Raw genomic sequence first — 13,069 nt, 5'->3', positions numbered from 1 at the left:
TTGGTGTCTAATTGCCAATATGTACCTCTGAAGGATTCAATACTCTGCACAAAGATTAGCAGGGGAAAGAAAAAAGACTGTTCAAAGGAAGTGGGAAGACAAATGGAAATGTTCATTTACAGCTCTCCTCTGAGTGGATTCCGAGTGTTTAACTTTCATTCCGATAAGGGCGGCGCTCCTCGGCAGATTGCTTTGTGCCGGCGTTCGTTTTTACTGAAAGCAATCGCTGCGCGGGACAAGCGAGGCCTGTCTGATAAGCCTCGCTCTCAAATTAATCTATTGGAAAAGAGTAATATTTGACTATCAGCTCTAATTGTAACATGTTCCACAAGGCTGATAGCGGTGCATGTGGTGCGGACTGCTAATTAAGACGGCGGAGACAAAAGGAGTGTGCACAATGAAAAAGAGAGAAGGGAAGGAAAGCCGGAGTGGAGGGGAAGGAAATGTTTAAACTAAATTACAAATGATGACCAAGATGCTTGAAACAGGAGCAGATTTTAGGTGGAGAATGAATTAAAGACAGAACAAACACCGACTCTTTGGACGACCAGCTACAGGTCTTTTCTGAGGTACTTGTAAATCATTTTACAGATTTTTATTAGTTTGGTGACTTCATAAATTGTGAACATTTGAACATCTGAGCTTCGAATATGTATTATATGTTGACTTTTGCATTGTTATTCATGTTCTGCAAAATGTTTTACCCTTATGTGTTGGTATATAACCTTTTACTGCAATCAACAGTTGTATAAGATGGATGCTAATGGGTTAGCATGAAAGCTAAAGTCCTGAACATGGATCTCAGAGCTTTGCAGAAGTACGTCCATTGCTTGTAGCTGTCTGCTGCCACTTCTAGGGCATTGTTATAGATAGATAGATAGAGAGATAGATAGATACTTTAATAATCCCGAGGAAAATTCAAGAAATATGTGCAGCAACCAGAAATGTGGGCTACTTCCGTCATGTTTGTGATGCAGTTGGTCCTTTTTTGCTTTTGCTCCTGCCTCAGAAAAGACAGAAGTTATAAAGGAGCATATAAAAACCCACCAAAAGGAGTTTTTAACCTTTTGCGGTTTCAATGCACTACTGACCTGAGAGTATAAAAGATGGACGTCGTTTCTGAATCTCAAATATGAAACTACCTGAAGCACTGTAATCCTGCATTCTTTCTAACAGCCAGCAGGGGGCGACTCCTCTGGCTGCAAAATGTATAGAAGTCTATGAGAAAATGATCCAACTTCTGACTTGATTTATGACCTCAGTTAACATTCCCCTAGACAGTTTATGGTCTCAGTTGCTAATGTAGAGTCTTCTCCAATACGACATTGTGTTTATTTAATAAACTCTGGTTTAATTAAAAGGAAAATAGATGATAAAGTAGGGTATGTTTCAAAGCGGAACTACCTTGTGATTGATAGGTCACTAATAGGTGGTGCCCCTGAGATTTTGGTTGGATCCAGTCCAAAATAAACAAAGATGATGACAGCTAAATTCTAAACTGGAGGCTTCAGACCAGTAGTCTACAGACCACAGTTGATACAACCATTTTTATAAGCAGTCAGTAGCTGTAGGCACATCTCTGTAGCCTCTTCATTGGTTGGAATCCCATAATCCCTCACAAGAATCCATAATAATAATAATAATAATAATAATAATATTAAAAATCCAAATAATAATCCACAATCCTTGATTTCTGATAACACTGGGGAATACTCATTTTGTTGCATTTAAAAAAAGGCTTTTCTATAGTCAATTTGAGTGTGCTGACTTCAAATCTGAAGTCGGTTTTTGTCTGGAAGCTACAGATTTTATGCAATTTGACATTTTTATTTATTTTTAAATTTTTCATTATAGGAAATTGCGATATCAGCCACAATTTTTTTTGTTCACTTGAATCTTAAAAAGGTATGAAAGTAATTTCTGCACATTTATTAAGGCAAAAGAAACAGAACATTAAAACATTAAAATTAAAATCAATGTGACGATTGAGTGTGTAGCATCCACATATGTAGCAGAAGGCATCAGGCTTGTTTCTGGAATGATGTCTCTTTATCGAAGCCATGTTTGAACTGGAACAAAAGAAGAATGATCAAAATATTAGAAGCTATCTATATATATGGACGTGAAAATGCTTATACATGGTTTACGCAAGTTCACATTTGTACAATTTCATTAACAGATTGCATACAAACTAGAGCTTGTAAAGAAAAACTAATTTCAGATTTGACATCAGCGCCTCAAACTCCTTCAGAATCAGTTAAAATATCCAATGCAACTCAAAGTTACTGAAAAATTGTTCCCCTGTGTAATCAGTAACTAATAAAAAAAATTGCTGCATTTCTCTACCAAATATGCTGCATTTCTGACAGTGCCATATGTTGGAATGAGCAGCCTTGGAGGAGGACTGCATTCTCTGAGTGCTTTTCTTGTTTTTTTAGCTCATTTCTTGTGTTAGCTCACAGACTGCTGTCACCAAATTCGAGAATATTTTGCTCAAAGCCTCATCGTGCTCTCTACTGTCAGGAGAGCACGATGTTAGCATGTAGACCTCTACCACCGAACAAGGCATTTGCTTAAGTGTTTGCATGCGCCACCTGGGACAGTTTAGCCGGCTCACATGGATGATTTCCTCGTCTGTGTTCTCAATTAAGAGCCAACTTGACTAATGGGTCATTTCTTTAAAACCGTCCTGTGACATTTTGTGTCCTCTCCTGGCTGGCTCGTGTTCAGGTTTCCTCTTCCTTCCAGCCCGTCCTCTCCTTCCCTTCCCTCTGCCTCCCTCGTTTAGTGTGGGAGAGCTCGGGTTTGGTCGGGGAGAGGATGTGGGGAACAGCTGGGCCCCATCACTTCTCATTGTGGGCCTGGGAGAGACGTCGCTGACAGAGTGATGCACAGAGCCTGTCCTTGCTAATGACTGCGCCATTCTCCATCATTATCACCATCATTAGGAAATTAGGGGGACAGAAGGTATTTACTGTAAACCTGCCACCTCCCAAGGAGAGATAAATAGAAACTGATAAATGTGATCGCGTGATGCTGCCTGTCTATTAACCTTCCCATTTTCCAGCTCCAGCATATGCACATTTAACAATCATTAATATTCTCTAATTGGGCCAGATTTTAGCGAGGGAAAAACTCCAGACGAAGAACACAGAACTCTCACGGAGCGCGCTGCAGATGGAGCTTTATGCTAACAGGCTAATGCTGTAAGCTGCTAATTCTGTTTTTGTCTAGGTCACCTGCCACACCTGAACTAATAATCTGTGCATTTGCATTATTTTTAAATAAAGAAGTTACTTTAAAACAGAAAGAAACATACAGAATGAATAGAATAATTCACTTTAATCCAAAAAAAAAATGCACAGATAGACCTCAATCTTGTGTATTTACACCCTTCCTAGGTGTAAATATTCTCTAATTTGGTCAGATATATGCAGATAATACTTTTGAAGGAAGCTCACAGACTGCAGATGAAGCTTTTTGCTAACAGGCTAATGCTCTACATTATAATTCTGGGGGCTATTTTAGGTTCAGCTTAAAACCATTTGCATTGTTTTGCATTACAGTTGCAAAGAAGTTACTTTAAAGCAAAACACATGCAGAATTAATAGAATAAACAACAAAGAAATGTACTGACAAGCTTCGATCTCAGTGCATTTCTACCTGATGTCTGGTTTCTACAGAGGCAACTTGAAGCTTTTTGCTAACAGGCTAATGCTGTAAGATGCTAATTCAGGTTTAACTGAAGCTTAAATTAGCATTGCAGTGTTTTTTTTTTTGTCTAGGTCAACTGCCACATCTAAACTTCTAGATTGCACAGATTCTATTTTTGCATTTAAAGCAGATAAAAACATTGAATTAATTACATAAACTGCAGTGATTAGCTTCGATCTCAGTGCATTTACACCTGATGTCTGGTTTCTAGACAGGAAGTTTGAAGCTTTTAAACATTTGGGCTGCACATATGCATTGTTTTTGCGACGCTATTTTTGACACCGTGTGACAGACTATAGGCTAATTTACATGGTGCTAACTGCTTGGCAGCGCTGCAGAGGCTGATTGTTCAGTGTTTGACTGCATTACAGCTGGATAACAGCAGGTCAGGACTGCTGTCAAGGGCACGCACACAAACACACCCACAGAAAGGGAAAAAACATCACACATGCATCCAGTTTTCAGTCTGACGCAGGAACGTCCTGCTCAGCAGATCTGTGGCGTCCGTACGTTTGAACGTGGGCTGCAGGAAACACAAAGACTCACACTGAGCTGGGGGCAAGGAGACTGTAGATGGTGGGATGAAGTCGGCTTTCACAACTGTTTAGCTTTTTGTGTTTTCCACGATGACGGGTGATCTTTTTTTTTCTTTTCTGGACAGCAGAATGTTTAGTCGCCTCACTTTTGTGTGGATTTGATGTCGAGATTTGTTGTTTTTGTAGAGTTTTGTTCGGTTTGAGCCATTTTTTCATTCTGTTTCTCCCTAATCCACGATTTTGTCTATTTTGTACAGCGTCTTTGAGTGACCAAAAAAGCACTATATAAATTCAATGTATTATCATTATTATTAATTTTTTGGTCTTCTTAATTTCACGTGATGATCATCTAAATGAGGGGTGTCAAACATGCGGTCCGCGGGCCAAAACCGGTCCTCCGGAGGGTCCAATCCGGTCCACGGGACGACTTTGTAAAGTGTAAAAATCACAGAGAAGACATTAACTGCAGATTGTAAATTAGCAAAACTATAAATTTAAAGTAATTTCTAGACCATGACAAGTTGTTTTGATCATAAAGTAAAATACTGGATTGTTCATTGTTCTTTTGTGTCTCATTTCTGTAATATTTTGTCTTGTTTTTATTGTTTCTTTATCTGAGGTTTGTCTCATGTTTTTGTCATGTTGTTTCTTGTTTTTGTTCTTGTTTGTCCATTTTTTTGCGTCGTTTTGTAACTTTTTGTCTAGTTTTTTGTCTCGTTTTGTGTCGCTTCTCTCATTCTTTGTTGTTTTATGTCTCATTGTGCATCTCATTTTGTAATATTGCATCTTGCTTTTGTTGTGTTTTGTCTTTTTAGTCTGACTTTTGTCGTTTATCTCCTGCTTCTGTTGTTTTGGGTGTGTGGGTGTCATAGCTCAGTGTGTAGAGTGGCTGTCTTGTAACCAGAGGGTCGCAGGTTCAACCCTTGGCCTGAAGAGCTCATGTCGAGGTGTCCCAGACTAAGACACCAAACCCCTAACTGCTCCTGTTAGCGCCTAGCATGGCAGCTTCCCCCATCGGTATGTAATAGCAACTTTTTTGTACTCTCTATAATGACAATAAAGACATTCTTCTTCTTCTTGTTTCTCATTTTTGCCGTTTAGCGTTTCCTTTTTTTCTTGCTAATGTTTTTTGTCATTTTGTGTTTTGCTTTATTCATTTTTTGTGTATCGTTTTTCTCGTTTTGTGTTTTTTGTCTCACTTACGTTGTTTATTTTTTTGCAATTTTGTTTCTCGCTTTTGTATTTCTTTGTTTCTCCCTTTTTGTTACTTTTTTAAAAAATTTTTGTTTCTTTTATGTTTTGTTTTGTGTCGTTTGTCTCATTTTTTCTCATTCTGTTTCTTACATTTGTCATTTTGTGTCTCATTTTTGTAATATTTTGTCTTGTTTTTGTTTTTTTTTGTCTTTTTGTGTCTGACTTTTATCGTTTGTTGACAATACTCAAACTACCAATCGGTTAATCTCCTATTTCTTTCCTGGTTTTCTTGATTTCACATGATAATCATCTAAACATACGTGAGATTAGCTGTTCATACAAAGCTAATTTTTCTTGTGACACCTCGTCACGTGGTCAGATCTGTTGGTTTTGAAGAGAGAACACAATTTATGTTGCTTTTTTTTAGAGTAGAGTAGTATTTAAGTGATTTTGGGGTCCCTTGTGTTACGATAAAGAAAAAAACGCACATGAAATCCTCCTCAAATCACAGACGAGGCGTTCGTGGACGCCGTCGGTGCAGCTGATGAAATTAGATAACACAAGTGTAATTTTATAATGAAAAACAAAAACGCTGATGTGCATTTGATGCAGCAATTAGGAGGGACGGTGGCGGGGCTGGTGTTGGTGTGGTGGTCCTGGGGGGGGGGGTTCCTAATGATGATAATTTGAGTTTTAATTCTGAACCCACTAGTGACTGGCAGAGTCTATCAATTACTGCATTAAAACAGGCCCCAGCTGCAGCAGCCACGGCCGACGCCTCCCAAATTGTCGTCTAAACTGCTGTCGTCTCTCCTCCCATCGCTCGCCTGCGTAATTGCAGTTTAACCGGTTCATCATAATCACACAACAGTTTTTCCTTCCCGCTAGAACGCCGGCGTGATTCTTCTCACCGTGTGTGTGTGCAGATGTCTGTTTCCAGACGAATAACCGTCCATGTTTTCTCATACAGCAGCAGGTTTAGGTTGTGATTCTGTGAGGATTTAAGAAATAACACAGATTATTGAAATTATTTCTTATTTCATATCATTCCTGACCGTTTCTTAGCTCCCGTCACGTTTTTTTTCCCTTGCAAACTAGTTTAAAATGGCTAAAATGTTGTTTAAAGAGGCCCTTTTTTGTCATTTTGAGCCATGTTTGGTCCGGTTTTGAGTCTCTACACATCATCATAGAAAGATGTTTCTCCATGCTGAATGTATCTCCAACAACTTGCTCCTCTGTTCTCTGTTTCTGAGTCATGCTGTGTTTATTTTAGTCATCCAGTCTCTCGTGTCGTCTCCTGTCTGCTCTGTCTGAACACTGCCTGCAGGTCACCTGAACACTCCCTGAATTTTGGTCACATGACCGTTGGTCACAGCTGAGTGGGTCGTGACTCATCAGTTGCAAAAACGTTTCAGAAATTTTTTCTTTTTGGCAGAAGTAACTGCAAATGGTTCACTTTGGCACATTTCTTTCACGATACATGTAGAAAAACACATTTTTTGTAGCTTAGATTTAGATATGTTTTCCCAATGGAACTGCACCTTACAGATGATTAGTTCAAAGACTGTCAGGAAGTTGCAGATCTGATCACTCTTTCTGTTTTCTGGCTCAAAATTTGTGGGAGGATTTACAAGTATTTTCACTGCTTAATATTTCCACTCCTGTCTTTGTTTTGTCATCAAGTTAGTATCCTTTATCATACTGTGTTCCTACACTCCTCCATTTTTCTAAGCACTAGTGCCTATGAGGCTACACTCTATAGCTTCAAAATAAAGTAAAAAATGTCAAAGATATTACAAAAATGGTAGAATTTACACAACAAGTAGCTAAATATGTAAATGAAAGTCAAGCCTGAGCTATTTTTATTTCCTATTGCCTAGTAAAGACACATTTTATTGTGCAAAACAGTGTTAAAGTTTAAGGAGATTTTAGCCAAAAAGGAAGCAGACTGAATTATTTGTTTTTTACAGTACTCTAGGTTTATGTGGTTGTGGTCACTTTAAGTTGTTTCAGCTTTTCTTTTATGAAGAAATCATGTTTTTTGGATGACAAATGGCTCAAAATGCTGCGATTCTCACCTTTAGACGTCTAAAAAAAGGCCTCAAAGCATCCTATGAACGATCACTCATGTTCATATGTGTTTAAAACCGTAAAATACGTCTTCTGTGCCTTCTCTCTTCTTCTTCTTGTCTAACATTTCCCTTTGAGTGAACATATCTGAAGGTAGAGCAGCTCCAGTGTGTTTTTGTGCGTCTCAGCCACATGCCACCAGGGCCGGCCGCTGGCTTAAACACTCTATGCCGTTGTTTATAGCCACATCCACTCGAGGGGGCCACACCACAATAAGTGTGTGATTCGCATTTTGTCCCTGTCTAGGATACATTTTTAAAAAAATAAATATTTGCTGTTAATCATGTGCATGTGTGTTTTAACCCAATTACAAGCTGTGCACGTGATTTGGTAGATGCCCTGTGCATGTTTTGGGGTCACAAAAAAAAATCTTGCTTAGGGCCACCAAAGTCCTAGGGCCGGCCCTGCATGCCACTTAGCGTGATCAGCGTTTGGTCCAGCTGCAGCCGGCGACACAAACGGGGCGAGCGTGTCACGGCGGATACGAGCCGAGGCCGGCGCTCTGCAGTCGTTGGCCGCTCGTGGTGTCGGTGATCTGTAAGATACAGCTCAATCTGCTGTTCCGGGCGCCGTAAATGTCTGTGGATGGGAGCATCAGCTGAATGCCGACAGTGCCAAAATGCTTCTGTTCAGCCGTGAAGTGTGGTCAGTGTGGCGCTGCTGTAGAGACGAGAAACTAGAGGACGGCAGTGATATAATGCAGGGGTGGAGGCCGGTTTACATAGAAAGGAACCGGCTGGAATGCTAAAAATAAGGTTTTTGCATGAATTATGGCAATATCTAAAGACTGCCTGCTTTTATTTAGAACATTATCCTGCAAAATGTGCAGATGTTCTGGCTTTAATCCTCCACCTAAAACATAAAATACACCCTTAAACCTCGTGTCGTTCTGTGGGTCAAATTGACCCATTTTAAAGTTTGAAAATGTGGAAAAAAAAAATATATTTTTACAGTGAAAACTTCCATATTTTCAACACTTTTGGGAAATTTCTGAACGTTTTTTTGGTGGGAAAAGGAAATGTTAAAAAAAAATGTTTCTTTAAGAACGTTTGGGAAAAAATCAAACAAAATCCAGTGAAATTCGCTGGATTTTGGCTGATTTTTTTTCTGAATGTTCTTAAAGAAAATAGAATGTTTACTGATATATATGGAATCACTTTAGATATATTTAGGATTTTTTTGGAAGATTTTTATTCATTTTTTTTTAAATATTTACAATTTTTATTTTTTATTATTTTCAAAATTTATATTTCTTGCCAAATTTGAGGATTAAAAAAAAAAGCTTTTAAGGAATTTTCTTCTTGAAAATTTTGCAATTTTCTATAAATTTGGGGAATTTTTGCTGAATTTTTGGATTTTTTTCAGACAAGAGAACAAATATTTTTTGGTGCCGTAAATGAGGACAACAGGAGGGTTAACCCTCTGAACTCAAAGCAACATCTGTATATTTTTTTGTTTCTGTCACATGTGAGCACAATTTTGACTCCAATATAAAATATTGCACCTCAGTGGAAACAGAACAACCGAAAAAATGAGTCAACATAGACATTTTTCCATGTGCACTCAAGTTTTACCAATACGTGTTAAAAATGGTGACTCTATATGCTACAAAAACTTCACTACTTATGTTTTTAATTTTTCTCCGTGCTCATTTTCTCTCCGCTTTTTGAAAACGCAGCCTGCAGTTCAGCCGTAAAATCAGAATTTTTTCCATGTGATCTTTGGTCACAGCTGAGTCAATCATGGCTTCACATTTATGCAAAAGAATGCAGAATTTTTTGTTTTTTACAGAATCTGGCTACAGTGTCTGCTTTATTTTTGGCGTTTTTTTTTAAACTGAGAGGTATTTTTTTATGTTTTTTTACATTGTACATCATCTGTACAAACCGTGCTGTTTCAGGTTAATCTGCCTTCTAACTTAGCCGCTTGCTGTTAGCGTAGCATTAGCCACAGTAAAAGAAGCTGATTTAATTTAGCATTAAAGCATACCGATAATCTGAAAAACGGCAAAAATCAGCCTCACTAATCAGTCAGTCCCTGATCCAAATGTCGATACAGAGGCGTGTTTTTTCTTCATCTTGTGTTTCCGCCTTTTCCAGGTTTTGCGCTACGCTAACTAAACATGAACCCAAGCTGCCTGTTTGTTGAAATGACAGAGATGAAATTTATTCATTATTTAACTTAAACTGGAAGTGATAATGAAAATAAGCCACTTTCTTGGAGCATAAACACCATCCTGACTCTACATTCAGGGTGTCTCTTTTCCTCCGTAGATCTCTCACGGTGATGTCCAGAAAGTTTCCAGAAGAGCAGACGAAGAAAGAAGTCGGGGAGGCTGGATCAGCTGGCCTGTGATCTCCTGTGCGAGCCAAGCTGTCTGATTGGCTGGAGGGGTGGAGGGCCATCTTGACTCGCTGGCAGGCAAGTGGCTCAAGCAGTTTGTGTTGAGGAGGTGTGTGTGTGTGTGTGTGTGTGTGTAGGGGTTGAGGGGTGAGGGTTGGGGGAGAACTTGGAAAAGCAGAGGGTGAAAATGTGTGGGTGTTGGTGTGTTGGAGGGTTTTATGACAGAGAACTGTGAAGACGGAGAAGAGATGGAGTGTGTGTGTGTGTGTGTGTGTGTGTGTGTGTGTGTGTGTGTGTGTGTGTGTGTGTGTATTTGTGTGCAGTACATATGTATATATATGTGTATATCAGTGTGTGGTTAGCGTTGTGTGTATATTCGCTGGCAGAATGTGTATATATATATATATATATATAGATATATGTGGACATGTAGTGTGTGTTAGTGTGAGTGTGTGTGTGTATGTGTGTGTGCATTGTAACGTGTGTGTGTGTGTGTGTATGTGTGTGTGCATTGTAACATATGTGTGTGTGTGTGTGTCGAGTATATGTATGTATATTCGTGCGTGTGTGTGCTGTTACTGTAGTGTGTATATTTGTATATATTTGTGTGCAGAATGTGTATAAAAGTATATACATATATATATATATACATATGTATATATATATATATATATATATATATATACATATGTATATATATATATATATATTGTATATATATATATATATACATATGTATATATATATATATATATATATATATGTATATATATACAATATATATATATATATATATACATATGTATATATATATATATATATTGTATATATATATATATATATATATATATATATATATATATATACAATATATATATATATATATATATATATACATATGTATATATATATGTATATATATACATATATATATATATATATACATATGTATATATATATGTATATATACATGTATATGTATCTATGAAGAATTTAGTTGCAAAAACAGATAACTCCGTTTTATAAATTTTCAAAAAAATGTGTTTTTTATTGTTTACTTGAGATAATAATAACAATAATAATTTATTTGTTCTCTATTTTGTCATATATTTTTCTGCTGAGTCAAATCCACTCAACTTCAGTTTGATTGATTTTCTCAAGTAAACAATAAAAAAAAAAGTTTTCTGAAAATTTATCAAAACGGAGTTATCTGTTTTTGCAAATAAACTCTTCATATATATATATATATATATATATATATATATATATATACATACATATGTATGTACAGGGCTCCAGACTGTGACTAAATGATCGCATATTGAGACTAAAGTTCGAGACAGTGCAAGTACATTTTTCATATAGTCACACATGTGTGACCAGTAAATTTACCGATTTATTTTCTTATTATTGAATATTTTTTGTTGCTGACAAACTTCTGCTCCACACTTCAGTCCAGTAGCTGACAGTCATGCGCAAATGAGCTGGTTTACCGACCGACATTAACTCCAAAAGAATAAAGAAAGAAGATGAAATCCAAAGAAGAAGAAGACGGCAGACCAATGTGTGAGAGAGCAGGGGGTGAATGACCGCTGTGATTGGCTTATGTGTGAAAAGAGGCGGGGCTTGGGGTTATCACGCAAATCCACATTGACAAAGAGGACTATAGCCACGTGTCCACTAGATCCGGTTTTCCCACACGGCAATGCACCGCATCTGAAAATCACACGGACGGCTAGCACATAGATATATACAAACGCTAGATGGCTCATGAGCGCTGTCAGCCTATGGGGAGCAACGTCGCCACATGGCGGCCATCTTGGGACAGGGCTGCTCTATCACTCATAACATTAAAGTCAATGGAGCATGGATTTTAAAATCACTGTAGATTGCTCAATTTTCAACCGATTTTACAACAGCTTGGTTTGTTATAAACGTCAGAGATGTACTTGTTTTACTGCTTACATAAGAATAATTAAAACCATTGAATTCATATAATAATGAACACAGATATCAGCTTTTTTCAGCATAAATGGATGTAAATGTAATTTTAATATTTAACATTGCACTTTTTTATTACTATCAGCTTTCTAATGCACAGATAAAAACAAAGCTCAACCAAAATCAATGCACAACAAAAAGAGATGATGTCTTTTCTTTTCATGAACCCGGTGCCTACATTACCCACAATGCATTTCGGCTGCAGGCTAACTAATCCAGGCATAGATGTATACAAACAATAAGTCTAAGGTCTCAATCAAAGTCTCTTAACAAGCAAATAAATACAACCACAACCACAAAGAATGTAATTTCGCCTAAAGATTAGGTTCTCAAAAAACGTTGGTCTCAGGAAAACCTAATAATTGAAAATCAGATTGTGAGTAACACCATCTTCAATGTGAGTAGTCAGGCAGAAAAGACACACAACTATGCCGCATTTTTCAAAACGAAAAGCTGCGATTTCGGAATTGAGCATGAATCATAGCCACGTTAATAAGGTTTGTAATAAACTAAACCGTTTGTAAATCAATCAAGAATTGAGCGAGTTATGAGTGTTAAAGTGAGGAAATCATCCACCTTACCATTGACCACAGTACAGTGCGCCAGAGCAGTCCCCTGTCCTAAGATGGCCGCCAAGTGACGACGCCGCCGACTCCGTCTCGAGACATCTAGCGTTTGTACAGTGCATCCGGAAAGTATTCACAGCGCCTTACCTTTTCCACATTTTGTTATGTTACAGTCTTATACCAAATCGGATTCAATTCATTTTTTCCCTTAAAATTCTACACACAACACCCCATAATGACAACATGAAAAAAGTTTTTTTGAGATTCTTGAAAATTTATTAAAAATAAAAAACTAAGAGACCACATGTACATAAGTATTCACAGCCTTTGCTTAATACTTTGTTGATGCACCTTTGGGAGCAATTACAGCCTCAAGTCTTTTTGAATATGATGCCACAAGCTTGGCACACCTATCTTTGGGCAGTTTTGCCCATTCCTCTTTGCAACACCTCTCAAGCTCCATCAAGTTGGATGGGGAGCGCCGGTGCACAGCCATTTTCAGATCTCTCCAGAGATGCTCAATTGGATTCAAGTCCGGGCTCTGGCTGGGCCACTCAAGGACATTCACAGAGTTGTCCTGAAGCC

The sequence above is a fragment of the Acanthochromis polyacanthus genome, chromosome 7 (assembly GCF_021347895.1).
Source record: "Acanthochromis polyacanthus isolate Apoly-LR-REF ecotype Palm Island chromosome 7, KAUST_Apoly_ChrSc, whole genome shotgun sequence".
NCBI classification, from domain to species: Eukaryota; Metazoa; Chordata; class Actinopteri; family Pomacentridae; genus Acanthochromis; species Acanthochromis polyacanthus.
This window is presented reverse-complemented; position numbering follows the sequence as displayed.